Source organism: Equus caballus, chromosome 8 (assembly GCF_041296265.1).
Source record: "Equus caballus isolate H_3958 breed thoroughbred chromosome 8, TB-T2T, whole genome shotgun sequence".
Classification (NCBI taxonomy): Eukaryota; Metazoa; Chordata; class Mammalia; order Perissodactyla; family Equidae; genus Equus; species Equus caballus.
Genome location: NC_091691.1, coordinates 63,969,483 through 63,993,260, shown reverse-complemented (window position 1 = coordinate 63,993,260; position 23,778 = coordinate 63,969,483). Strand labels below are relative to the sequence as shown.

The 23,778-nt window shown below is 40.1% G+C and overlaps 1 protein-coding gene and 1 long non-coding RNA gene across 3 annotated transcripts in view; both read right to left on the bottom strand.

Moving 5' to 3' along the window:
- ZNF397 (zinc finger protein 397) overlaps window positions 1-1,495 on the bottom strand; it is an 83,669-nt gene extending 82,174 nt beyond the window's left edge. The window contains exon 1 of one of the 2 annotated variants that reach the window (XM_070220909.1): window positions 1,401-1,495. The gene's annotated coding sequence lies outside the window, so the exon portion shown is untranslated. The remainder of the gene's footprint in view (window positions 1-1,400) is intronic. The other variant, XM_070220910.1, reaches the window with a different exon arrangement.
- A 16,604-nt stretch (window positions 1,496-18,099) lies between these two features.
- Window positions 18,100-19,622, bottom strand: LOC138915285 (uncharacterized). The gene is made up of 2 exons (XR_011420999.1): window positions 19,498-19,622; window positions 18,100-18,756 (listed from the first exon to the last, which is right to left on the bottom strand). It is a non-coding gene; the product is annotated as an uncharacterized lncRNA (long non-coding RNA).
- Between the last annotated feature and the right edge of the window lie 4,156 nt (window positions 19,623-23,778).

The window sequence follows — 23,778 nt, the reverse complement described above, 5'->3', positions numbered from 1 at the left end:
TGATTACAGCTGTGGCTTTTTTTAAAAACGTTGTTTGCAAATTGTGATTGTGATTTTTTTAAAGTCCCTGAGAGGAAAAAAAAGCATTCAGAAGAGTGCACCTTTCTTTGACGAGTGTCACTGCTCCTTGACTGCCCACCGTCGCGCTGGTTAAAGGTGCCAGCAGGCGTGGGTGTGGGTGTGGGGGTATGTTCGTGAAGATTCCTCCTGCTTGTTTGGTGGTAAAGATGGAGTCGAATTCCAGTCTATGGCTTGGTGGACCAAGACGGGAAGAAATAAAATCTGCAACAGCAGCCTGCGGTCTGGAGGCTCGCTGCAGAACTGAAAATGGTTCCAGAACATCATGTTTCAGTGCCACGTGCCACGTTTCTAAGTATTATGTCATGTTGGAATTTAATTTGCATTCCTCAGTGCTTAATTTTCATCATGAGGGGTCTGTTTGCTCCTGATGCTTTCAATTTATTACCCTGCTATTGCAAAATATATCACTCAAAGTTTCTGAGCCTGTTAATGTCAGGAAAGGGAGGGAAAAACCCTCATGGCAAGACATGGAACTAATTTATGAAATCATTGGAAGGCTGCATCTGCCTTCTCCTTATGTCATTCATTTTACCCCACTATTTCTTCATGCCTCTCTTTTCTCTAATTTTTAATTTTTTCTTGTCCTATACTCCTTTTACTGTTTATGACTCTTATCTTTCTCATCTCCAGGTTTCACTTCATCTTCTGCCTCTTTTCCTGCCTCCTCCTTTCTTTGTGCAATCGTTTCTCTCCCACTCCTCTTCTGATTCTTTGAGTCTCAGGATTTTCTCCCATTGCTCTTCCAGAACTCTCTCGCGGTTACCTCATACCCACCTACTCTGTTTAGTTTACTTATTTTTCTTTCTTCGTCCATAATATTTCCTGGGTTTAATGCTCCTTATTTATTTATTTATTTTTTGGTGAGGAAGATTGTTGCTGAGATAACACCTGTGCCAGTCTTCCTCTATTTTGTATGTGGGATGCTGTGAGCTAACGTCTGTGCCAATCTTCCTCTGCTTTGTATGTGGGAGACCACCATAGCATGGCTTGATGAGCAGTGTGTAGGTCCACGCCTGGGATCTGAACCTGTGAACCCCAGGCCCCTGAAGAGGAGCGCACGAACTTAACTACTATGACACTGGGCTGGCTCCAATCCTCCTTATTTCTAATTATGTCTTGGACTGTAAGAAAGAGAGTCTGGTTCTATCCTAAGATGCTTTTTGGCAAGAGGGGATAATTTTCACAATCTCCTGGTCTAGGGTTATTGAACCATGTCAAAGACATTTGAAAAAAGTTAGTATATAAATTCAAAATATTTGCCACATTTGTATTATTATTCCCGCTAATAATAACTCTATTTAATGATGAGTTACACCTACCTTGCAGGTCTTTCCACTTGGTTATACTAGTTCAAGCAAATGTAATAGCTTCCATTTTGGAGAGGCAGTGCAAAAACTGTGGGAAAAAACATGGACTTGTGAGACAAACAGATGTGAATTTGAATGTGGGCTCTGCCCTTAATTAGCACTGTAATATGGGCAAATTATTGCCACCAGTTATTGATTTATTTTTTTATTATGAAATATCTCAAGTTCACAAAGAAGTGTATACAATAACATCTGTTTATCCACCATTTAACTTTGTCAGGTCTTATCATTTTTCCATATCAATTTCAGATCTCTTTTTTTGGGTTAAGAAATACAGTGTTACAGCAATTACTTAATTGCTCTGATTTGGAGTTTCTTCTACTCTGAAATGGGTCTAATCCTATTTGTATCCCAGAGTCATGAGAATTAAACAGCATGACATATCTAAAGTGTCTGCCAAATGGTAAGTGCTAGAAAACATTAGCATTCTTATGTAGACAGTCATGAATAAATCACGTTAGTGGCCTTTTAAAAACCCCATATGAATTTGTAAAAAAGATAACAATATAATTTTGCTGACTATAGATAGTCCCTAACCTTGATTTTATTATTATAAAAATAAAGGTGATGGGCTGGCCCTGTGGCATAGTGGTTAAGTTTGGTGTGCTCCGCTTCAGAGGCCCAGGTTCACAGGTTCAGATGCTGGGCGCGGACCTACACCACTCATCAGACATGCTGTGGCAGCAACCCACATATAAAGTGGAGGAAGATTGGCACAGATATTAGCTCAGGGCTAATCTTCCTCAGCAAAAAAAAAAAAAAAAAAAAAGTGATTTTTCTCTACCGCTGACTTAGAAAAATAACCCCAAATTTAGTATTTCCTGGAACTAAGTTTTTTAAATGTTAAATTTTCACAAGCATTTGAATTTTGAAGCACCATGACATGGTCCAGGATCTTCATTAAATAGTTCTTCATTAAATACATTTCGAAAAGAATATTTTATAGTCACTTGGCTGCTTTGTAAAAAGTGAACAAGTTCCTTTTCTTGGCACATGAGGGTTGAAATGCTTGCTAAGTGAGTTTTCCAGATGTTGGGATGGGAAGTGTTTCCTGCGGTAGCTGCTTCTGCCACAGCAGCAGCTGCCCTGACATAAGCTGTTGTCCAGGCAAATGAGGAAAGTGTGTCCCTGGTTGGGAAAGGGTGGCACATCCAGGAGGCGTGATTGCCAGGGAAGCAAGGAGGATCACTGCCTAGAAAATGCCAAGGCCATCTGGACGGAGTAAGCAGCAAAGCTTGTCATTTGTTAGTATTTATTGAGTGTCTACTGAATGCCAGTGCTATTCCATGCACGTGGGATGCAGGAGTAAACCAACAGTCAAAAATCCTTCTGTCATGGGGCTTACATTTGTGGGGGGGTGTTGAAGATGAAGAGATAATCAATAAAAGAAGTAAATTTATAGCATGTTAGAGGCAGTAAGTGCTATGGAGGGGAAAAAAAAAGAGGGGAAGAGGTTCCGACGTGCTGCGTGGGCTCATGGTTTACAATGGCTGTGGGTATTTTAATTTGCCTGCTCATTTATTTATTCAACAACATTTGTTTGTTTGTTTGCTGGGAAAGATTCTCCCTGAGCTAACATCTGTTGCCATTGCCAATCTTCCTCTCTCTCTTTTTTTCCCTCCCCAAAGCCCCAGTACCTAGTTGTATATTCTAGTTGTAAGTCCTTCTGGTTCTTCTATGTGAGCTGCCACCGCAGCATGGCTGCTGACAGATGAGTGGTGTGGTTCTGCACCCGGGAACTGAACCCGGGCTGCCGAAGTGCAGCGTGCCAAACTTTAACCACTAGGCCATCAGGGCTGGCTCCAGCAAACATTTGTTGAACAACCATGTTATCTGGGCAGTGTAGTAAGACATGGTCCAGGATCTGAAGTTACTTAGGGTCTAGTAGGGCAGCATGACTCTGGCAGGGTCTGATCGAGGTGTCCATGGGAAGATGGGAGAGGGGCATTTCAACTCTCTAGGGTCAGGGAAGGGTTTCTTAGAAGAGGACACAGTGTTGAGTGAGAATAAAGAGTTGGAATTGACAGGGCCTGACGGAAAGTTAGGGATGACTGAGGCGAGGCGTCTAGGACGAGGCCTGGTTCCTGCACGGCCAGTTGGGCGGTGGCAGTTCTGCTGCGCAGAGTACGGAATGGAGGAGGAGCACAGTGGTTTGGGCATGGTGATGAGCTCTGTTTGATGCCTGTGGGAATCTGGGGCAGTGGGATAGATGAGCTCACAGCAGAGAGGTCTGGCCTAGAGAAGCTGCATGGTGCAATGGCATTCCTGGGCGTGTGGTCCGGAATGCATCATGCTCACAGGCGGCTCCCTTCTGTGAGCAGAATGACTGAGAAGCAGAAGGCAGAAAGGGCTCTCACAGACTGCCTGGTGCTCTGTTTTACGTGGGACAGCCACAGATCTGTCTGTCCCTGCCACTTATTCCCTTCCTGTGGGCCCACTACACCCCAGGCTTTAGGGTTAATCTTTGGGTGGGATTAAGGAGCCCTTCTTTAAGAGCTCAGGCAGATCAGCCTTGCTGGCCATCATACTCAGAACTCCAGCACTGACCATCTGCCTAGGTCCCAGACCACCACACAATTTAATAACCGGGCCTTCATTTTCCTGGGTTCTAAATCCTGTCCTGATACCCTGCTCTAAACTGTTACTCCCTTAGGACTGGTTCCCTGCTCTGCCCTGATAGCTCAGTACTACATATTCATGCGCACTTGCTGAGGACCAGGCACCCAGGCACCATGCCACGTGCTAGATTCAAAAATGAATTAAACATGTTCCCTGCCCTTATGGAGCATATTAGTTTAGTAGGAGAGCTGGTCATATAAGCATGCAATGATGGTTCTCTGTGATTTGATGCAATAATAGCAGAATGTTTACTGTCCAGAGGAAGTACAGTTCTGCCCAGGAACAGGGGTACCAAAACCCAATCCTGGCCGCAAAGCCACCTGCTACCTGCTGTAAGATTTCCCTGTTGGTGGCTGCTGGCCTGCCCCCCATTACTCTCCACTCTGCTTTCATGGGACTGACCCATCAGTGGCTTTAAGGATTCTTTTTGGAGTCTAGATACTGTGTTTTGCCTGATGCCTCCACTGCCTTTCTTTGCTAAATACTCCAGCTGTGAAGCCTGCCTCCCTCTCCTCTCTGTCCTCTGCTATCCCACTTTGACCTTATCTACTATAGATTCCTAGTTCCTGTTTTTAACATGGAAAATTAGCACCCATATAAGAATCTCAAATCTGTATCAGAATTTGAATCCAGTTTCCTGGAGTCCCAATGCAGTGCTCCTTCCAGTAAAGCTCCTGGCTCCTGTATATGAAAGGAATGGTGTGGAATCAGCATTTTCGATAAGCACAGTATGGTGGTTTTAAAACATATTCTGCAAATTCTTTGATATTCTTCCCATCAAAAGGTGGAGTCTAATTCCCCCTGTTTGAATGTGGGCTGCCCTTTGACATTTGATTTTAGAGAATAGAATGTGACCGAATGACACTGTGTGACTTAAAAGGCTAGGTTAGAAGAGGTGATGCAGCTTCTGGCTGGCTCGCTCTGGGGATGTTAGCATGTGGGACCCAGCCACCATGTTGTGAGGAAGTCCAAGCCACAAGGAGAGGCTCGGCGTTGCAGCTGTAGCCCAGCTAAGGTCCCAGCCGACAGCCAACTTCATCCACCAGGCTTGTGAGTCATGAGCCTTCAGCTGCTGGCAGCTCAGCCTTTGCACCATGCAGAATGGCTCTGAGTGAGGCAGAGATGAGCTGTTCCTGCTGAGTTCTGCCCAAACCGAATTTAAGACACTAACTTTTGGAGTAGTTTTCCACGTAGCAATAGATTGTCAGAACACATAAGAAACGAAATTACTGATTGTGTTAAAAGCTGTTTGTAAGATATTTGAAACCTTGATTTTGCCTAAGGAAGGCACAGCTGTTCCTTCTTGCACTGGAATTGGTTGACTGTCTCTGAATCAGGCCCAGTGACAACATTCTTTTGAGGAACTAAATCCTTCTCAGCTTTTGTACAGGACTACTTGCTTATTTGCAACTAGTTATGCCTCTCTGTAAAGGTGATATAATGTCAGTAAATTTGAGCAGAAGGAGGTCAATCTCTAGTTTCTTATGTATTATTATTATTTTTTTAAAAAACTGTTTTATTAAGGTATAATTGACATACAATAAAATGCATGTGTTTAGAGTATGTGCCGATAGTATTGATACAGTTTGACCTATGTACACACTGGTGAAACCATCACCACAATCAAGATAACGCACATATCCATCACCCACAAAAGTTTCCTTGTGCCCCTTTGTAATCTCTCCCTCCTGACCCCCCACCACGTCCCCCCATCCCACCCAAGGGAACCACATTGATCTGCTTTCTGTCACTATAGATTAGTTTCCATTTTCTAGGGTTTCATATAAATGCAATCACACAGTAGGTATTCTTTTTTTTCATTCAGCATAGTTATTTTAAGATTCATCCTTGTTGAAGTAATCCATCATTACTTCATTCCTTTTTATTGCTCAAGAATATTCCAGTGAATGGATATATCATAGTTTATCAATTTGTTCTTTATGGATCGTGCTTTTGGTGTCGTATCTAAAAAATCTTTGCCTAACCCAAGGTCATAAAGATTTTCATCTATGCTTTGTTCTAAAAGTTTTATAATTTTAGATTTTATATTTAGGTCTATAATACATTTTAAATTAATCTTTGTATATGGTATGAAGTATCGATCTAAGTTCCCTTTCTTTTTGCATATTCTTGCACCATTTGTTGAAAAGATTATCTTTTCTCCACTGAATTCTCTTTGCTTTCTCGTTGAAAATGAATTGTCCAGATATGTGTGGGTCTATTTACAACTCTTTAGTCAGTTCTATTGATGCATTTGTCTAGCTTCACGACAATGCGACACTTCTTGATTACTGTAGCTTTATAACACATCTTGAAGCCAGGTAGTGTTAGTCCTTTAACTTTGTTCTTCTTTAAAAATTTTTTTTTTCTTTTGTTATTGTAGGTCCTTTGCAGTGCCATCTGAATTTTAGAACCAGCTTGTCCTCCCCTATGAAAAACCAGCTGGGATTTTGATAGGAATTACACTGAATCTATAGATCAATTTGGGGGTGGACTGCTATCTTCACAATATTGAGTCTTTTGACCCGTAAACAATGTGTAGATCTCCATTTATTTAAGTGTTCTTTAAATTCTTTTAGCAATATCTTAGAGTTTCAGTGTATGTCTTGTACATCTTTTGTCAGGTTTATCATATTTTTTGATGCTATTGAAAATATTTTATTTCAATTTCCAATTATTCATCACTAGTATATAGGTATACAGAAATATAATTGATTTTGTATGTTGGTTGTATCCTGCAGTCTTATTAAATTCCTTTATTAGTTCTAGTAGCTTTTAAAAATATTCTTTAGGATTTTCTACATGGACAATTATGTCAAATGCAAATGAGGACAGTTTTACTTTTTGCTTTCTAAGTCAGCTGCTTTTTGTTCCTTTTCTTGCCTTATTGAACTGGCCAGAATCTTCTGTAGGATATCGAATAGAAACGGTGAGAGCAGAAATCCTTGTCTTGTTCTTGATTTTAGGAGGAAGGCATTCGGTCTTTTTCCATTAAGTATGAGGTTAGCCATAGACTTTTTGTAGATTGCCTTTATTAGGATGAGAACGTTCTTTTACTTTTAGTTTGCTGAGAGTTTTTTTTTAATCAGAAATTAATGCTAGATTTTGTTAAATGGTTTTTCTTTGTCTATTGAGATGATCGTACGGTTTTTCTTTTTTAGTTTACTAATACGGTGAATTAAATTGATTTTTAAATTTTTTTTTCGGATGTACATCACAGTCTGAATTCTGTGTAGATTACATCATGTTCACCACCCGAAAACTAATTATAGTCCATCCCCTCACATGTGAGCCTAATCACCCCTTTTGCCCTCCCCCCGCTTCCCCTATGGTAAGCACCAATCCAATCCCTAATGCTATGTGTTTTTTTTTGTCGTTGTTTTTATCTTCCACTTATGATTGAGATCATATGGTATCTGACTTTCTCCCTCTGACTTATTTCACTCAGCATAATACCCTCAAGGTCCATCCATGTTGTCATAAATGGCCGGATTTTGTCATTTTTTATGGCTGAGTAGCAGTCTATTGTGTATAAATATCACATCTTCTTTATCCATTCGTCCCTTGATGGGCACCCAGGTTGCTTCCAAGTCTTGGCTATTGTGTATAATGCTGCAATGAACATAGGGGTGCAAGTATCTTTATGCCTTTGCGTTTTCAAGTTCTTTGGATAAATACCCAGCAGTGGGATAGCTGGATCATATGGTAGATCTATTCTTAATTTTCTGAGGATACTCCGTACTGCTTTCTATAGTGGCTGCACCAGTTTGCACTCCCACCAGCAGTGAACAAGGGTTCCCTTCTCTCCACATCCTCTCCAACATTTGTTGTTTCCTGTCTTGTTAATTATAGCCATTCTGACCGGAGTGAGGTGATCCTTCATTGTAGTTTTGATTTGCATTTCCCTGATAGCTAATTATGTCGAGTACCTTTTCATATGCCTGTTGGCCATCTGTATATCTTCTTTGGAGAAATCTCTGTTCATATCTTTTGCCCATTTTCTAATTGGATTGTTTGATTTTTAAAATATTAAACCAACCTAGCATTCTGGGATAGTCCCCACTTGATCGTGATGTCTTACCCTTTTACTATATTGTTGGATTTGATTTGCTGAAATTTTTAAAAAGAAATTTTGGCATTTCTATTCATGAGGGATATTCATTCTGTATTTTTCTCTTCTTCTATTGTCTTCATCTGGTTTTTGTATCTGGATAATGGTGGCCTTATATATTGAGTTAGAAAGTATTCCTTGTCCTCAATTTTATGAAAGAGTTTGCATAGAATTGCATATTATTTCTCCCTTAAATGTTTGATAGAATTCATCAGTGAAGCCCCCCCCCGCCCCCCACAATGGTTTTGAAACTACCAATCCAATTTCTTTAGTAGTTATAGGGCTATTCAGGTTATCTTTTTTTGAGTGAAATTTCATAGTTTGTGTTTTTCAAGCAGTGTATCTATTTCATCTAAGTTGTTGAATTTATTGGCACAAAGTTGTTCATAGGATTCTCTTATTATCCTGTAAATATATGTAGACTCGGTAGTGATGTCCCCTCTCTCATTCCTGATATTGGTAATTTGATTCTTCTGTCTTTTTTCCCCTGGTCAGCCTGACCAGAGATTTATCAGTTTTGTTGATCTTCTCAAAGAACCAGGTTTTGGTTTCACTGATTTTTCTTTATTATTGTTCCACTTTCTATTTCATTAATTTCAGCTCTGATCTTTATTATTTCCTTTTTTGAGTTTACTTTGGGGTTAATTTGCTCTTTCTGTTTTAGTTTCTTTCTCCTTTCCTTTCCTTTTTTTTTTTTTTTTTAGTAAGGAAGATTCACCCTGAGCTAACATCTGTGCCAATCTTCCTCTATTTTTCAGTATGTGGGCCACCAGCACAGCATGGCTGCTAACAGAGTGGTATAGACCCATGCCCAGGAACTGAACCTGGGCCACCAAAGTGGAGCACACTGAGCTTAACCACTAGGCCACCAGGGATGGCTCATCTGTTTTAGTTTCTTAAGGTAGAAGCTGACATCATTGGTTTTAGAACTTTCTCCCTTTCTGTTATAGGTAGTTAGAGCTATCCATTTCCCTCTTAGTATTGATTTAGGGGCATCCCACGACTGAGTTCTCCTTCTGTCACCCCTCCCTGCACCATGGCCTGGAATTTCTCTCAAGTCATAGGGCTCACCTCACTCGTTTCCTGTTTCTCGGGGGTTACTCTTCTCCATTGTCTGATACGCAGTATCTTGAAAACCATTGTTTCATACATTTGGTCTGCTTTTTGTTTTTGTTTTTGGCCTTTTCAGGCAGAAGGGTAAATCCAATCCTTGTTACTCCATGATGCTTGGAAGTGAAAGTTCTTATGTATTCTTAAATATATATATATTGATTTACAGGCATCATTGTGAATTTGGAGTTCACTATTCAGTTTATTTATCCTGAAATTTCTCTTCTCTTTCCCCCTTCAGCCATGAGAGCTGGTGTTCCTTTCACTGAGAGGTAGTATAGTGTAGTAGTTAAGAGCTCAGATTTTATTTCTCTTCATAGGGCTTATCAACCTTCCAATGCACTACATAATTTGGTTATTTATTTTATCTACCTTCTGTTCCTCCCCCTCCCCACAAGCACTGTGATGAAAAGGATTTTTCTCTGGTTTCTGCTGAGATTCAGATCCTGTCTCTGCCACTTTTACTAGCTAGACAGTATACTTAACCTCTCTCTGTCTCAGATTCATCATTTGTAAGTGGGAATAATAATGCCCATCTCGACATGTTGTTGTGAGGGTTAAATGTGCCATGTAAAGCACTTAGAACAGTGACTGTACATAGTAAATCATTATTCTTAGAGATTTTGCTGCATTTTCCTCACTAGAGACTGGGCATGGTAACAAGAGATGATAAAGCCAAGCTCAGCTCGCTCAGATCAGCCACAAGCCAGTAGCACTTAAAACAGTTTGGATGGGGGTGTACATTGAAATGATCCACTTAAATACAACTCTTAGATTATATGCAGCCATAATAGCTATACTTTTCTGACTTAAAAAAAAAAGTTGAGCATTGACTGTTAAATTGATAAAGGGCTCTAATGACCTAGAGGAAATATGTAATAAAATTATATTCTTTATGAGTCTCAGTTTCTCATCAGAAAAGTGGGATATCTGAAATCCTTGTAGCCAGGTGGTTTTAGAATTCAGATATTTTTGGATTGTAGAAAGAAAAAGGTGCATATATTCTATTTTACATAGTATGTTAAACATTCCAGTAGAGCCTGAGACAGTGCCCCTGAACCAGACACATTAACCCATCTTGCAGCAAAATGTATGAATGTTAACACTAAGTGGATAAATAAAGACTATAAAAAACCCAGTGTGGTTCAGATTAGGTTTTGCCACCAAAAGAATTTGCTGTGTACTTAAAAAACATTTGGGTTTTCAGAGCTTTTTGTATTTGCAGATTGTGGGTAAGGATTGTGGACCCTTATCATTAGGTTTTGGAGAGGATTAAATATATAAAGCCCTTGACATATAATAGGAACGCAAGAGATTATTATTACGATTGTTATTAATTGCATCAGTGTTATTATTAGTGTCACGTTGCAGTAGTATAGTAGTAGTAATTATTGTGAAGCTATAAAAGTTATTAAAGGCCTGTTAGAAATGTTGCTTAGTTTCCCTGATCACTCAGGCCTGGTTGAAACTATGGGGGCTGTTTTAGGGAGGGTTTAGATAGAAATAAAGGGACTGCGAGGCCCACCTTTGAGGTCTTTCATGTGTTCACTGAGGGTTGAGATGGAGAGGTAAGTGTACATGGTGGCGGTGGAGGGAGCCCTAGGTAGCATTGGTTCCCTGAATATTGGGAACTGCGTTTGCCCTCCTCCTGCTCATTGTCCTCCTCCTACCCCTTCCCTTTCCTCTTCTTCTCCTTCTTTGGTAGAAGCCAACAAAAGTCATTTAATTCTATGAGACGTTAAGAGTACATTATTACCTGCACTGTGGGAAGTGAGACTCATACTGTTTCTTCATAATAATGCTAACGTAGCCTTTGAGCTTCTTCTGGTCCTCCATGGGTTCAGCAGCACCTCTTTATGCTCTTCTTTCCTGCGTTTAGGTAGTGAACAACTAACTGACTTGGGGTTTTTAAAGGTTGGGGTAGGTTCTTAAGGAAGCCAGTAGACCTGGGATTGTTCCAGGAGTGATCCTGCCTTAATTGAAGAGTGAGACGGTTTACGAAGTCTTTCCTCTGACGCCAAGTGCCTCTGAAATATCATAGACTGGAGTATTTTGAATCCCGGCTCCCCATTTGTAAGTGTGGACAAATCATTTAGCCTCTCTGAGTCTCAGTCTCATGAGATATAAAAATAAAAGTAACAATACATTTCTTAGAGATATGTGAGTTAAATGTCAAAAAACATGCAGACGCCTAGTACATTCCCCAATACATAGCATGTGCCCCATAAAGAATAGCTACATTATCAGTATATCTTCTTAGCTTTTATCTCATAAGAACATTCTAATAGAATGAACATTTGGAGATTCTCTATTCTTTAAAAGTGACAATGAATTGTAACAAATGTATTACTCTGATGGGGGTGTTGATAATGGGGGAGGCTGTGCATGCGTCAGGGGAAGGAGTCTATGGGAAATCTCTGTACTTTCTGCTCAATTTTTCTGTGAACCCTAACCCTAACCCTAACCCCAGTTTTAGAACTACTTAAAAAAATAGTCAATCAAAAAGAAATGATGATAATGTAGTACCTGCAATGGCAGCTGTAGAGATATGCAGCATCGTACAGTAAGATAGATATTTCTCAAGTAATTCAGAACATGATGCTGTTGTGGGAAGAACCTGCGATTTAGTAACAGAATACCTGGCTTCCAGCCTGGGTTTTACGGGCTGTATGATCTTGAAGTCACTTGATTGGATTTTAGTTTTATTGTCAGTAAAATGAGGATTCTGATGTAGACTTTGTCTGCCTCCTAGGGCCGATGTGAAGATCAAATACGAGAATGGACATGGGAGCATTCTGCAACACTGTAATGTGTCATAGAAATGATATTATTTTGTAAACATTCTTTTCTTGCCCTTTTGGCAAAGGGACCTCAGGTTCTGATCCAAGGGAGAAGAGTTAATCACGGGGTAATAGCCTGAATTCAAAAGGAACCTCCTCCTCCTTTCCTGCCATGCCGACGTTTCAGTTAGAGGCAGGGGAACACTGTCACTGACAGCAGTGGGGCGAATACGGCAGGGATGAGCCTCTGGAAATGACATAAAATGAATGAAACCCAGAAATTCCTTGTTTTGGCCTTTCTCATTTGATACTTTGCTCATTCCTGGCAATATACACTTCTCTCCTCCTGCTGGGGTGTCCACTTCTGTAAATTTCTTCATTTCCATTTACGTAAATCAAATGCAGAGTGTAATTATTCAGAAAACACAGAATGCTTGCTGCTCTGTGCACTGACGATGTGAACGTGGCTTTTGCAGCCCCGGATCATCTTTCTTCTTCCTGTTACAGTGTCGTCAAGTTGTTTTACTTTATTCCTTCATGCTATCTCAAGTGCTCTCCTTTGCTGTAATAGGCCCTTGAAAGTTAGCTTAGAGTTTCAGTGACACTGGCTTAATTACTAAAGGGACCTGGAAAAGGCAGCCTGGTGTAGTGGCAGGAGCCCATGGCTCCTCAGGCCTGGCTTTGAGTCCCAGCTCTGTCACTTGATAGCTTTGTGACATGAAAAGTGAAATCACCTTTTTGAACCTCACCTTCCTCATATGGAAAATGAGGATAATATGCCTCTGCCTTTTAGGATGGTTTATGGTGGTTATACATAGCTTAGGGCAGTGCTCACTACAGGGAAGTTATGTTTTATTATTGGGAGGAAAGGCTGTGGAATTTGAATGCAGTTCCACAGCCCACTAGCTATGGGCTAGGGGGCAAGTCCCTTAACCATATTGAGCGCTGTCCTCTCAGGTGTGACATGGGGACTACAGCAATACCTGTCTACGAGGGTTATTCTGAAAATTAAAGATAATACAAGTAAAGTTCTGGAAGGTAGTGGGAACCAGCTCTCTGTAATGCTGCTTGTTCAGTGGCTGAATTTGCAGCCAGGTGTGGATCTGGGCTTCAGCTCTAATTCGGCCCTTTGAACTTCATTTCTCCTTAGTCAAGTGGAGGATAATATCTTCCTTGCACAGTTTTGGTTACAATTAGAGATAACGTATAGAAAACATCTGGCACTTTAGTAAAACTGCTCAATAGGATTATTATTATGGTAATCTGCAGTATTAGTAAATCATTTGTGTGTGTGATTTGCTAATCGTGATTCTTCATTTCCTGGAAAATATCCAATAACTAACAGGAATGTTTAAACTTTAATTATTCTCTTTCTAGGACTGTGAACATTTGCAGCAATGGAAAAAATGAGTTTTTGACATTTAGCTCAAGGAAGAAATGAGGCTGGGCAGTTAGCCCATCCGAAGTCACAGTAGGGGCAAACAATTGAGAGTCCTCCAGGCTCACAGGTGAGAGTGGGCTGAGTTCTCGCTCTGGCACCTAGGAAAGCTGTACTAACCTGAGTCTCTCAGCCTGCAGGGGAACTGAGCTGAGTTTATCCCTGAAGTATAAACTTTAACACAATGACTCTTGCTTTTTCTCTTTTAGAATATGGTTTGGAGCCTGTTGCCAAAGCTGAAAAGGTTAATAGTATGTTGAGCCAGAAAGCAAGGCACTGTAGACGGTTAGTCCAGGTAATTCACATCATTTTTCTAAAATCTGAGCCATTGAGATTGAATTTAGCCATGTAATTGGAATGATTTTCCAAATTGTTTCTCCTCCTGTGTAGATCCATTTCAAACATATAATTGCCAGTCAATAGTGCGGGATGTTTTCTGCCTTTCAGCTTTGTGGGCCAGCTTGCCTGTAGAAATGAAAAGGGCACTGGGTGATCCTCGCCTCTGCTCACGAGAGAGAATCTTTTTGATACTAGAGTAAAAAGAATTTGCTAATTTCCAATTAAATATTTTATCAGTGAAATGATTGCAAAGTAAAAATTACAAAGTCACTTTGGAATCAAGATAATCACTTAAAAAAACCTCAGTTTCAGGTCATATGTTTCATCCTGAATAATCTGAAAATGTGATTATCTCACCAGGTCTCAGCTCAATCTACTGCATGCAAGTAATGGTGTATTAATTCCCTAGGGTTGCCATAACAATGGAGCACAGAGTGGGTGGGTTAAAACAACAGACATTTATTGTCTCAGAGTTCTGGAGGCCAGAAGCCTGCAGTCAAAGTGTCAGCAGGCTCGTGCTCCCTCTGAAGGTACTGGGGAAGGATTTGTTCCAGGCCTCTTCTAGCTTCCGGCAGCCTCAGGCATTCCTTGGCTCATAGATCCATCATTCCAATCCTCTGTCCTCACACGGTGTTTTCTTTGTGTGTCTTCGCAACATCTTCTGTCTCTCTGTGTCTGTTTCTGCGTCAAAATTTCCCTTTATAAGGACATCATTCACGTTGGATTAGGGCTACCATAATGACCTTGTTTTAGCTTGATTACTCCTAGAAAGACACTGTTTCCAAAAATGGTTACGTTCTGAGGTACTAGGGGTTGGGACTTCAACATATCATTCTTGGGGGACACAACTAAACTCATAACAATGGGTTTGGGTTTCTCATCAAAGAAAGCTCATAAACTTTTCAGAATTTACTCTATGACCAAGGAACTCTCTGATAATCTTTCTCTTTATCAGATGCTTCTCTTAAAGGCGTGAAACGTTCACAAATTCCAGTACCTATAGTTCTTCCAAGACTGAGAACGTCCTTGATGTTTATACTTATTTTGTTTGTTTATAATCTATATAGAGAAGTAACTGAACGTTTATGCTGTGTCCATTGTTTAAATGATAATGTAATATTTTTAAGGCATCAAAATCATTAATTAAAAACCAAAATTTATTGTAAGATAAAGAACTGAGAGTTTAATTTTATGCATGCAAGACTTAAGATTTATAGAGTCAGCAAAACAAAGACACTAATGCAAATTTTTTTGTTGACTAAGTACATAAAAATCCATGGTCAACAGAGCAGAACTAATGTAGAAAAGACTTTAAAGGAGGAGGTTTTCTATTGCTAGGGAGGTTGGAGACAGTCAGTCTAAAAAGAGAAACGACATTAAAACTTCAGAGTAGAACGGGCAAGTTGGTGGAGTGGCGGACTTTAGTCAATAAATATTTACTATTGACTGTGTGCCTACACTCTGGGCCCTTGGAATATTTCAATGAACAAAACAGAACTCACTGTCCTCATGAAGTTTAAATTCTTGGTGTTTTTGTGTGTCTATGTATGTGGTGGGAGGAGACAGAAAATAAACAAATAAGTAAATGACATAGTATAGTTGAAGGTGATAAGTACTTTAGAGAGAAAAGAATGTATGGGGAGGGGAAAAGAAGATGGGAATACCGGAGGGAGGGTGGTTGCAATTTTAAACAGGCGTCCAGAACAGGCCTCACTGAGAAGCCAACCGTTGAGCAAAGATTTGAGGAAGGTGAGGGAACCATGTGGCTATCTGAGGGAAGGGCATTCTAGAAAGAGAGAAGCACCAGTGCAAAGGACCTCAGGGAGTAACGTGCCTGAGATGTTTCAGGAACAACCAGGTGGCCATTATGATTGGAGCAGGTTGAGCAATGGGGAGAAGTAGGAACTGAGTCCATTGTGAGGACTTTTGTTTTTATCTGAGTGAAACAACTAGTCATTGTAAAGCTGAAGCAGAGGAATGACATGATATGACTGATATTTAAAGCAGATCTCCTTGGCTCTCTAGAAGGCAAGGATAGAAGCAGAGAGACCATTTAAGAGGTCACTGGGGTAACCCAGATAAGAAATAATGGAGCCTGAATCAGGGTAGTAGCTATGAGATGAGAGAATGGACTGGATTCTGGATATACTGTTTTCTTGTAGCAAATAGAATTTTCTGACGGATTGAATGTGGTTGAGCAACTGGAAAGATGGATTTGTCATTGGCTGAGAACAGGAAGCCTTGAAGGGATAGCATGTTTCTGGGAGGGGGTAAGGAGAAATCAGGAGTTCAATTTGGGACATGTAAGTTTGAGATGTCCGTTAGACATCCAAATGGAGATATTAAGTAGGCAGTCGTGTTTATAAATCTGGAGTTCAGCAGAGAGGTTTGAGCTGAAAATATAAATTTGGGAGTCACTGGCATATATAGATTAGATGAGATCCCCAAGGGTGTGAATGATGATAGAAAAGAGAACCAAGGCCTGAGCCCTGGGACCTTCTAACATTAAGGGGAGAAATCAGAAAAAGAGACTGAGAAGGAGTAACCAGTGAGGTAGAAGGAATAGCAATAGGATTTGTTTGGCTGTAGCGGAGGGTTAATAATCTATTGATATAGGATAAGGGATAAGTTAGTAAAAGATCTTGAAGACCAAGCCTAGAATCTAGATTTCGTAAATGTTGAAACTGAGGTATAAATTGATGTAAGACTTGTCTAAAATGACTTCATGGTAAATCTCTCCTTCTAATCCCAGTTCCTTAATTCAGTCAGAATCTTTGTGGTTGAAAAAAAAATGTGCAAAGTTGTAGAGATAGGCACCTCACTCTATCATAGAATTTGATGTGAGAGGCTGTTTCATTCTGAGTTGTTCAGAATAACAAACTCTTCATCTGTGTGTCTGTGTCTGTATGTATTTCTGATCACTAGCCTTTTAGAGAAGCTTCCACAGAGCCACCAAAGCTAGCAGGTCAGCATTACTTTCTTAAAACTTAGTTTTACTCACAAGCTTGATAAAGGAGAGGTTGCAGGCTCAAAATTCAGATGTGAGGATAGAGTTTCCTAAATCCTGGTTCTGGCCTTATACTCTTTAGTTTTGCTGAGATAATGTCTTGCTTGTTGACCTTTGACTTGGCATCTTGGGTTTTGTTTCTGCTGTATGTGTTGTGAAATTAAAGACCAGGAGATTCCAAAGGAGACTGAAATAATATCTTTGGAAATTCATGTGCGATGTAAGAATATACTAGAAAGGAAGATGTGGAAATTCAACAACATCCCACAAGAGAGATGAAGAGTCAGAGGTGGTGGTTTGGCACCTCCTATGACACACAGATCCCAGGTATGTCATCCCTAACTTCAAAAAAAAGTCTTGAGCATCGTGCAGAATTTTCACTGATTTTTGTTTGTGGCTGTTGGGTATTTGCTGACTAAATTGATGCTTCAAAGAAATAAGTAACTGTTGGCATTTAATAGCCTTTGAAAGTTGCTTTAAGATATTCTTTGGTCCCATTTTCTTTGTTGCTTTTTTTGATCTAAACTCTCAAACTCTTTCAGAACTGCAGCAGGAAATTCAGATTTAACCTCAAGAGTCAATGTTTTGTCTTGTGTCTCCTCTAATATAATACAGATGTTAGGATGGCTATATTTTACTTGAACACTTATTGAATTTCTGCCTTACTCCTTTCTCTTTTTAATGGGAAACAGTCTAACTCTAGTCCTCATTAAATTCAGAGAATCCAAGTTGTAATCTTGAGAATGTATGTGGAGGGAAGATATATTTAGGCAATTTACTTAGATTACAAACCCTTAAACTGTTTCACTATTTGAGGAAAAAGCCTCCCATCCAAGAAAAAGACACCGAAAAACAAACAAAAAATATTAAAGATTTAAAAAGTATTAGTTTAAGAACTGAAAAAGTGGTCCTCCGAAATGCTCTTTTTAAAACTAGAATGACCTGGGCAGTCTGTAATATGGGTGAGATGTCACTTTTTAACACTCTACATTTTAAGTTTACAATGCCTATATTTTCTATCTAGAAAGCTAGTTCTCCTAAATTGCACTATTTCAGAGAATTGCACAAACCATCTGAATATTTCCAGGACTGCCCAGTTTCCGCTCCATGCTGCATATACCCTGTCTAGGTCAGTTGGTCAGAGAAGCACACAGTGTGTCCAATGACTCTGTGAAACCAACTATGAAACCTGGCTCTTTTGGCCAAAGTTGTGCATTTACCTATCAATACTGAACCAACAAACTGAATTTTTTTTTTAGGTCGGTGGCAAATTTATTTAAGAGAAAAAAATTACTGCATGATGTGGATGTGTAATGTGAGCTTATTCGTATGGTTTAGGTACTGTTTCTTCGCTGGCCCAGTGACCTGCTCTGCTTCAAGTAGTCTAAACATATGTGTCACAGTTATGTTTTTATCCTCTTTTCATTTTCTCAATTACAGACTTTCTTGTTGACTTGTGTTGCAGAGGAAAATAAACATGCATCCATGTCTTCAGACCAATCGCTGATTTGTTTACTCTGACAGTTACAGCTAATCATGAAACAGTCAGAACTGTCCAAAGATGGAATGGTGGCCCCTCCTGGGATGTAGTGAACTCTCAGTCAGTGTAGCCAGGTGACAGGCATGACACTAGCATGCAGCCAGGAGACTGCATGGTGGGGATCTTATAAAGAGCCTGATGCACTGAATGAGCAGTTGGTCTAGAGGACTTCCACGGCCCCTTCTTACTCCTAGATGCTTTGATCAGTGCATTTGACTCAGTGCTTTCAGGACTGACAGTGTCTGGAGAGCTTGGTGATTAAATGAGCATTTTGGTGTCATCTTCACATCTGGTCCATTGTGTGCCAGTGAACCTGCTAATAATTACACGTGAACACTTGGCCATGGTATGCAGAATCAGCATTCTGTGGGAGGAACATTTAAAATCATTTATTGTTTTGGCATTGACATTTTCTTTGAAATTTAAATTTTCTCTCATGTGCTTATTAGGAATGCTGGGCATCTGGTTTAAAAATGGCCAAACAACTTGTGAGAGCTGATTCTTCTAAAATAACCTATATATAAGACTATAATAACACCACCAGATATTATGTTAGTGATACTACTACTGCTGCAGGCAGCAATTTAGTGTATCTGGGCAAGAACTATGTTATTTTCTAATAAGACAGTAAAATATTCCTATTGTTATCACTATGGTACATTTTATCATTGTGGAATTAAAACAAATCTTCATTTATAAATGCCTGTTACTGCCTCTCCATCCTGCCATGTGTTTTTTGCTTTTGCGCAGACTTTGCATAGCATTTGCATGTAAGTGTAAACCTAAAAAGGTAAACCAGAAGGCACTAGAAGAAAGAGTAAGGAGCTGTTGGTTCAGATCAGCCTGGGTTCAAAACTCAGCTGTGAAACTCACTAGCCGTGTCACATAGTTTCCAAATTCTTAGATTCCTTGGGAGAAAACCCTGGACTTCGTGAAATTCTGCTCGACACAGGTCCTGTGTGCAGAGAGAGACATCTTTCATAAAAAGGACCACTGTTTCCAGCTGGGGGTTGGGGCATTAGTGGGAACAAGGGGCAGTGAACTAGATGAAAGACAGTGTCAGAACTTCTCATGTCCTTTTCTCATCTATATTATTGGCTTGTACCTTGTTCAGTGGTTGGGAGGAGATGAAAGGTGGAAGGGAAAGAGCAGCGAGTCACTGAAACCAGGGTTTGTCCAACAACAAGGATCTTGATGTTCTTAAAAGACAGTATTTAGCTCCAATATTTCTGCGTGGCAAAGATGAAAGCATATTAGATTTCTGAGAGTTAGTGTGATGACTATTCTAATAGGTATTTTTATGTTTTTCTTTATAGGGCATATCTGAAGAAAACCCTGAAGAAAGATAGTTTTTATGAAGCTTGGCTCCCCTTGGTGTCCCCTGCCTTCTTGTTTTTACTCCATACTCTGTGGGTGGCCTTACACCATGTGACATATTGGCCGGGCAGCCCAGATTGTCTATCGTCACATCTGGTGTTGCCTTCTTCAGTGTGACTGTCAGGATCTCAAGGCCTCACTCGTGTTGTTTCCCTGGCGAAGGATGTTCCAAAGTGGAGGTGTGAGTCCTTGAACCAAGCTTGCCTTGACAAGTCCAGCCAGTATATACATCGCACATTTAATAACCTTCTATCTTTTGAACAGAGAGCTTCAGGTGGTTAGGTGCTGGGGATGGCAAAAGTGATTTCAGGATGCCCTTCCCAGCTTTGATGATCCTCTGTAAAGACCTGGAGTTTATATGGGTTGGTATATAGAAGATTTTCAAAACTAAAGTTCCTGGATGCAAAGAACTTGAATTTAAATCAGGATGCTGGAGAAGAGGTAGGAAATTTTGGTCCTTTACAACTGGTTTGAAGCTTTACAGTCTGGCAGCTGAAGACGTACTGATTCCACATTCCCCGTTTTCTGCTTTTACTATTTGGCCTGCAATATAATGCATTTAATGCATATCTACTCTTGAATTGTGGTGTGGTCCTTTAAATGTTAGAAGTTAACAGTGAAGGGGACAGGGATGTCTTAGTGGGAATAAGTCATTAAATGGTCTTGGTTTCCAGTTTCATCTCATTAAATGGTGGTCTGCTCATTTTAATTGGTCATACAAAGGAGCTATGGAAGTGGAGGAATACTTTCATGTCCTCATATCAGAGCCAAATGAGCAAAACATTAAAGAATAGTAGTTGAAATGGTTTCTAAATCAGAAAAAGTCACATTTCTCTTTAATTTTCTCATTCTGGTTCCTATTTATATTTTCTGTGGAGGCCGAGTTGTGGTTGTCATAGCAATTCCTTTTTCTACATGAAACTCTAATATTTGGATTGTTATTATTTGTACTTCATAGCAAGTCAAGATCTTTTTAAATCTAAATATTTCCTTTTAAATAATGTCTGACCAGAATAGATCTTTTAACCTTTACCTCATTACCTTAATGTTTTCTGATCTCTGAATTATTGCATTTCTTAGGATTCTATGTTGATGGACCAGGAAATAGTCTCATGAACAGGGTGCTTTGAAAAAGGTGAGTCTGTCAGTCCTGGTACCCATCACTCTTCCCTTTGCCTTTAGCATCTTCAGTGGCTCTGAGGCCATTGGGTATTTCCATCATGGCTGTACACAGGTGGTCCTGGCTTAAACAGCAAAAGTCTTTGCTAGATTTTGTTCCTTTTTCCTTCTTCTATCCTTTTTATTTCCTTCCTTCTGCTTTTAGATTTTTCCATGCAGTTTTTTTTCTTAAAGATTTTATTTTTTTTCCCTTTTTCTCCCCAAAGCCCCCCAGTACACAGTTGTATATTCTTTGTTGTGGGTCCTTCTAGTTGTGGCATGTGGGACGCCGCCTCAGCGTGGCTTGACGAGCAGTGCTACGTCCGCGCCCAGGATTTGAACCAAGGAAACACTGGGCCGCCTGCAGCGGAGCGTGCGAACTTCACCACTCGGCCATGGGGCCAGCCCCTCCATGCAGTTTTCATGTATTGTTTTGATCCTACATAAACTGAAGCTGACAATGACTCGATTCTTGTCAAATCCATTAGCTTCTTAGAATGTATCACTTGTGTATTTTCTGGGCTTTGATTTTGTTGACCAGCCAATCCTCCTTGAAGGTGTCCCCTCTGGTTTTCTTCTTTCTCTTTTTTGTCTTTCCTTCCATCTTCTCACTCATCCATTGGCTATGTCATGCCAGGATACCATTCAGGGCCCTGCATTGTTCTGGTGTCTAAGTGGGCCTTTCCCAACATCTCCTAGGCTCTTTCTTAACTCCTACTCCAAAATATAGCCCCTCACCCCAGGTTCTGCCTTGAACAGCTCCATGTTCCACATTCACTTCCTTGGTGGGCTTCTTCACTCTCGGGATGCTACCTGTCATTAGAAAGGGCTACCCTTGAATCTGTATCACTCGTGCTGACCGCTGACCTCCACTGCAGTTCTCTGTCTCCAAATAAAGATGGAGACAATGCACGACATCTCCACTTTCAGGACTTGCCATCTAACATTGGGTTCGTACCTTCTCCCCCAGTTCCAACCTGGCTATTCTCAACTACCAGAGGTACTACTCTTCTGCCAGTTGCCTAGCCTAAAATCCTTTGAATCTTGACACTTACTTCTTTTTCATTCCCATATCCAGTTTCACAGGAATGCTCGCTGCTAATTATTTCACAATATTTTTTTTTTTTTAAAAGATTGGCAACTGAGCTAACATCTGTTGCTATTCCTTTTTTTTTTTTTCCCAATCTTCTTCTCTCCAAAGCCCCCTAGTACATAGTTGTATGTTCTAGTTGTAGGTCCTTCTGGTTGTGCTATGTGGGACGCCACCTCAGCATGGCCTGATGAGTGGTGCCGGGTCCACACCCAGGATCCGAACCGGCAAAACCCTGGGTCACTGAAGCAGAGCATGAACTTAACCACTCAGCCACGGGGCTGGCCCCTCACAATACTTTTGTGACCCCAGCCCTCTATGTTTACTGTGACCCTCTAATTTTACAGGTGAGGCAATGGGGCTTCGAGTGCTTCTTTGCCCTCTTTATCAGTTACCACATGGAAAAGCTAGCACCTGATTTGATTGCAAATTCCTGGTTAAGAATCACAGGCCTAGAGCAGTGGTTCTCACATTTGATGGTCTCAGACTCCATTTAGACTCAAAAAATATTGAAAACTACAAAGCACTTTTGTTTATATGGGTTATAGTTATTGATATTTACCATATTAGAAATGAAAACTGAGAAATTAAAAATGTTCTTTTAAAAAAGCAACAATAAACTCATTACAGATGAACATAGAAACTAACTTTTTTCAAAACAAAAATTTAGTGAGAGAAGTGATATTATTTTACATTTGTGTAAATTTTGTTTTTTTTAAAAGATTTTTATTTTTTTAAATTTTTTTCCTTTTCCTCCCCAAAGCCCCCCAGTACATAGTTGTATATTCTTCGTTGTGGGTCCTTCTAGTTGTGGCATGTGGGACGCTGCCTCAGCGTGGCTTGATGAGCAGTGCCATGTCCACACCCAGGATTCGAACCAACGAAACACTGGGCCGCCTGCAGCGAAGTGCGCGAACTTAACCACTTGGCCACGGGGCCAGCCCTTGTGTAGATTTTTTAAAGGTCTGGCTTAATAGAAGATAGTTGGACTGTTGAATCTGTTTCTGTCTCCTGCAATATCATACATCATGTAATCTTGGATAAGATTCACTGTACATTGATGCAAGAATGAGAGTGAAAAAGGCACATAATGTCCTAGTATCATTCTGAAAATGATTTTGATTTCAAGGACTCCCTGATAGGTCTTGGGGCTCTCCAAGGGCCCCAGCATCACATTTAGAGAATTACTGGTCTAGAGAGTTGCTAAGTCTTTTTCTAACTCACTATTTTATTGTTCTTCTTCATCACCTCTCAATTTTGGTTTTGAGGTTTATATAAGAAGAGTTCAAAATCAAGCACAATCACGTAGTCAGATCTAATATTTATCGCTGGAACTCAATCTCCAACACTTGAATATACATCATATGATAAAGCAGTATCTTTTAAAATCATGATATTAAACTTCCGTGCTCATGAGAATCAAGCCACACTCCATTGTTTTATCCAATCCTGTGTTCTTATCTCTCTTGTTCTTCTGACCACCTGGATTGTAATTTTCTTTAATATAAAATTAAATTTTTGTTATTTGTTTTAATGGTGAGCAAAATGGATATATAGGAGATAACTCTAAGCTCTGTCACTGCACCTTTCCCCTTCTTTTTTGGTAAACATACACTGAGTTTTGCTCAAAATGGCTAGATGCTGGCAATATTAAATTTGTAGACAAAATGGTCCCATCCCTGACATCATACCCTAGAATGAACACAAGCTTTAAATAGCACTAATCACAATATAATGTGTTAAGAGAGAAAGAAGATCTAC